Below are 6000 nucleotides of genomic sequence, written 5' to 3' on the forward strand. Positions count from 1 at the left end.
CTAGCGTTTTAGTCAAGCATTCATACAAGAAGTTTTCGTCGAGCTGACTTTGGAAGCGACTCTGACCTTGTTATAATGACCTTCAACTTACACACACACACACACACACACACAAAAGGTAACAAAAACAAGGATCTACGAGGATACAATTTACATTAAACTAATACATTGAAAGACTCCTGAATAAATTTGAGGCACACATATAGGACGCTTTGCAGACCTCAATATGACGGACTCCAATGACCAGGGTGTCGACACACAAATCGATAAGCTTAAATATAGCTGGACGCCGTAAATGAATTCTGCTATCTGGGATCAACAATTAAAGATGACCTGTCTCTAGAAGAGGAGATAAAAAAAACGCATAGGGAAGGCTGCCTCGACCTTCGCTAGACTCAGACCAAGACTTTGGGAAAACAATAAGCTAACTACGGTGACCAAAATGGAAGTCTACAAGGCATGCGTTATGAGTACACTGCTGTATGGCAGTGAATCATGGACTACCTACGCAAAGCAAGAGAGAAAACTGAACTCCTTCCATTTGAGATGTCTCCGTAGGATCTTGAATGTTACATGGAAAGAAAAAGTGTGCAATACTGAGATCCTTGTGTGATCAGGTATTCGCAGCATCTTTACAGCCCTCAGACAAGGCAGTTTGCGCTGGCTTGGACATGTTCGCCGGATGGAGGACAAGCGCATCTCGAAAGTCATCCTGTATGGTCAACTCGCGACTGGCACAAGAAAAACTGGTCGCCCCCACCTCAGTTACATAGATATAATAAAACGTGACCTCAAATCAATGAACATCAATACTGACAATTGGGAAGACATAGTTCTGGACCGCAACAGATGGAGAGAGAGACAGTGACCAAGAAAGCTATGGTCAGTGAAAGTACATGGGTCTCAGCTCAGGGAGAAAAACGTACAATCCGAAAAACGGCCAGCTCCTCTACCACCGAAGCAAAAGGCACCTTAACCTGCGCTATCTGTGGACGAAAGTGTCTCTCCAAAATAGGGCTCCACAGCCACAGTGTGCTCTGAGATGAATCCATAGTCGTTCTACGACTGAAGGAGGCCAATGAATGAAAATATAGAAAATAGAATAATAAACACAGATAGGCTACAGCTCTGAGGCTATTAGGGAAGTTCCACCAGTCCAAAAACAAAACAAAAAAAAACAAACAACTGGGGTAACAAAAGATACTCCAACAAGCGATAACAGCTTGAAAAATTGTATGCCTACAACTCAAAATATGCCCTCCTTTTGATAAAGAACGAAATTTTAAAAAAAAAGCGAAGCAGCGAATAGAAAAACAAAATGTCACGAAATTTAGGAGGGACTGAACAAAAACAACAGTAAAAAAAAAAAAATAGCTTAGCGTACCAGCTGTAAAGGACCTCACACCCTCGAATAATTGTAAAACTAAAATAATACAGGCATATCGGCCAAAATTAAAACTGGCCAGTTCAGGTGTGTGGTCATTACTCGATCACTTGTAACTAAAATTGTTTATTCTACTTTGGCCTGCCACTTCGCAAAATGCCGGGTATTCCCTGGCCAATGCCCAATATGTGGATTCAAGTCTGTTAAGTAAGCGTACGGTTGCTGTAACGATAATTTTCAGCTTGCTGCTTTTTCAAGAAAATGCCCTGCCTTCGTCACATCTGTGTGTGTGTGTGTTGTTTTTTTTTTACTGCAGTTTTATTGTTAGTATTATTCCTCAGCTCGTGCGAAGCAGAACGTTTTGACACCGGGCATTTTGGTGCTCAATGTATTAGAATCATTATACATTTTCATTTATTATGTCTTTTAAAAAATGATCCTTTTCAATGTTTTGTATGTTTTCGGACGCCTCCAAGCGAGAGTGTGGCGGAAATGGAATAAATCGCCCTGGCTGTCTACAAAGATCAGTGTCTACCAAGAAGTGGTTCTCCCTACCCTTCTATAAAGATCGGAGAAATGGGTACTATACAGAAAGCAGATACTTCTTGAACGCTTTTCCCAATGACGTCTGCGCTCCTCCAGGAACATACGCTGGCAAGAGCCGCAAGACCGCATCACAAGCAGCGATGTTCTTGTGAATGCGATATGGACATGATAGAGGGATTGCTTATAATAGTTTGACAGCGACGTTGGGCAGGGCATGTATATCGTACGGGGGACGACCGTATGCCAAAGGCAATCTTTTGGTAAGACGAAAGATGGTTGGAGTCTTTGGAGCAAGTATACAGCCATGCTTCACGCCATTCTTTACAGAGAAATAAGCTGATATGTCACCATTGTATCTGATTTGTTTCTTTTGAGACTCGTGCTGTTGGTTCAAAATAGTAACTTGGAAGGCATCCGATCCAAGATAGTATCCTACACACGCCATCACGTACTCACTATGTGTCAGATGTTTTGGTAGTAGATTCTAGTAGTAGTAGTTTTTTGGTAGTAGATTCTATATTCATAGTAAATTTACAATAAAGGTCATTCATGCGAGAGATACCAAACATTGTATTGGCCGGGTTTCTTAATGTGTTAGCTTGATTTTTACATGAATTGTTTCAGACACGGGAAAAAAGTTTGACCTATTTTTAGTGAAAGCAGACGTGTTATTGCAGTTCATGCGCGCACATATTTCTTTTCGATCATCTACTTTTTTTTATAGAAATGTGCTTCAGTGAAGTTCAGATATTGGAATAATTAGATTCTTTAACAGATTGGATTATTATAATCATACGGGTATTACAGGCAAAGTTTGGATTATTTATTACGCAAAGGTAAGATTCTTTTTCTTAGAAGCTAAAAAAGAAATGACATGAACATCCAACTTCATGAAAAGATCTATTAAAAAATGTAGGCGTAAGTCAATATAAAAAAGACAACTTACAAATAATGAAAAAATAATAATACTGTATAAATGTCTCTGTCTCTCTTTCTATGTATAGGCCTATATAAAGCAATATATATACAGATCTATATACGCAGGGCTTTATTTGTGACGGAAGGCATCGATACGGCGTACCGGCACCTTTTTGAATGTGGGGAAACAATTATTACTTTTCTTGTATTTTAACGTATATTATTAATTTATTAGTTGTTAAAAGTTAGGCAATCAATCACTCAGTGAAATGCTTATTGTTCTATTATAGTACATTATTGACACGAGACATAAATTCGAAAATTATTTGCATTACAAAGAGAGCAAAAGATTCCAAACAGATGCATATATTCTACTATTCGCATACTATGAATAACAGCACAATAAACCACTTTTTTTAAAGGCAAAACAAATCAAAGTCGATTAAAACTATTTTGTCATCTCAAAAAATTGAGAAACTATTTTAAGCTTACTTTATTTATGTATCATCATTTGTAACTGTAAGTGTTCTTACATAGCTTATATCAATTCACCCTATCTTAATGTTTTCTTGAGTTGATTGCTGAAACCTAACCCTTCCTGCCATAAATAGGCCTACTGCCAGTGGAAGTGTATTTTCAATGTACATTGACAATCAGTGAGCGAAGGCTTAATCTAAGCCTGAAACATAAAAATAGTGATATTTCTCAAATACAACATAAGCCCTGATTGATAAACTGACAGTAGACTATAATTAGCTACTTTATTTCAATAGTCAACCCTTTTACTGCTTCGATCCTATGTGTAATTTGACTGCAGCAATTTGAATATTTCGGGTTTGATATAGCTAGTGTGTTGTTGTTTTTTTGTTTTGTTTTATCATTGTATGTGTGAAGTTTCAAGTTTTTTAACAAATAAATTGCATTGAACCCAATTACTTAGTTTTGCTATAGCTTAATTTCATAAAATCCAACTAAACTTGAAACCGAACTTTAGATCCGACCGAACCGAACATTAAATCGAATATCAGCATGTCAAAAAAATTGGGGCATCTCGATTCTTTATTCGTGGTTTTCATTCTGTGGTAATTATACGTTTCCAAAAGATTCAAAAGGGACTAATCAGCTTTTTAAGTTTCGGAAATTTTCTCTCCCGCCTTGTGTCCTTGACATCAAATGTGACACAGTCAACTTCTATCTGCATTGTGGGCAGTCTTCTTAGCCACTCGGGTGGAACCATGCTCTTAATTTAAGCATGTGTGGGTTGACCCGACGTTTTTGATTCGCAGAGAAATTGTGTCTATTTTAAGGAACTATACAAAAACATTAAACGATAATATGAAACACAACAAAGTGCGTTTATATAAGTGCTTGCTAGCAGTAGTGGAGGAAATGTTGCTTGAAAGAAGAATGCAGTTAAAACAATTACAAGGCGAGTGTAAATAAAAATAATTAAAAGTGGGGTTGGTGAATCTCGTAAAGCAACTCCGCTAAATTCTTGGTATTTGTTCGCGGTCTTTGTCAGGATTCTTTATTAATAAATCGGCTCGCAATCCCTCCCACAAAATATTTAGAGGTTTTAAGTAATTAATTAGCACCAAACTATACTTTGTTACTAACAGGAGAATCTTTGTTTTTATAGTTTCAACTTAAACAGATATATTATAGATAGGCCTAAACATTTGACAGATGGTTCGAAAGCGTTGGCTTATAGATCCTATAGTTTGCCGTATTGATATCTAGATTTATTGATCTACACAGACAGTTATATGCTCAGAGCATTCGGGTAATCAGCCCTAGGGAAAAAATGTAACACTTTCATCCACATCCCTCCCTCTCTGCTCTAAACTGAACACTAAAAGTTGGACAGTAGACCATTAGTGTGTTGGATTGGTCAGATAGGCCTAGCGTGTATAGTCGATGTCTCGATACGTTGACTAGTTGCTATAAATGATGAAAAGACTGCCTTGTATTGAGTAGCGAACAAATAACATTTGTCAAGGAAAAATCTAGATCTGGATGTAATAAAACGGTTGCCTGAGCTAGCCAGGAAAACCAGTGACTTGGCAGAATTTAGGTCACTGGTTAATATGCATGACTTAATGCATGATGTGTATGACGTAATCATCTTCTTTTTTTTTTTGAAGTAACGTCTGTATTATATAAAATAAGATAAAACGGGACCTCAAAACAGTGAAAATTGATACTGGGAAGACATAGCCCTAGAACGCACTACGTGGAGAGAGATGGTGACCAAGAAATGTATGGACAGTGAAAAATCATGGACCTCAGCTCTGGAAAATTAAGCGTGCTACACGAAAATGTCCGGCTCATCTAGATAGACCAACAAAGCGAAATATGCCACCTTAACCTGCGTAAAATGTGGACTGGAGTGTCTCCACAGTTATATACATGAAAAAGTGTTCTGCGAGAATAACCTTAGTCGTTGTACGACTGAAGGAGGCCAACACTTTTACACAGGTCAAATGTGTCTTACCCCGCCCTATTTTTGACAAAATGGATCTAGCGTGCAGCAGTTACGTGTGTGTAGGATTTTTGTAAATTTAAGATCTACTAGTGACTATTCTAATATAAGCTATCAGTAATACCGCGCTAAGATAATTATTTATTCTTAAACTGTATAATTATTACTGATTTTAAAAATAAAATTCGAAATTTGAAAAAAAAAATGACCACGCATTTCCCCTTTGTTAGCACCTCCTACCAGCACAGCTCTCTCTCTCTCTCTCTCTCAATACATATATATTGCCATAAAGCGCAATGTGTTGCAAAGACACTCCTTTGAAACAGATAATAATGTCATAACAAATGGATAAAATAATTCACTCAAACACAATAAGTCACTCTATTATTCTGTTTACACCCCCTTTCTCCTTACACAATTCCACTTTCCAACATTCTACACAGCCCCAAAACATTGCTCTAGTTTTATTGACAACAATGATGCTAGTGGGAGGAGCCAATTATTGATCGACCAAGTAGCTAAGGTCAAGCCGTTAATGAGGTCACAAACACTAAGCATGCTGGTACGTTGATGCTTTTTGTATGTGTGTGCGACAGACACTGAGCGTGCTCGAAGATACGTTTTTTTTTTTTTTTTGGTCATCCAGGTGGCTTGGAGAAGGCGGAATTTA

This window comes from Biomphalaria glabrata, chromosome 6 (genome assembly GCF_947242115.1).
Source record: "Biomphalaria glabrata chromosome 6, xgBioGlab47.1, whole genome shotgun sequence".
In the NCBI taxonomy this organism is placed as follows: domain Eukaryota; kingdom Metazoa; phylum Mollusca; class Gastropoda; family Planorbidae; genus Biomphalaria; species Biomphalaria glabrata.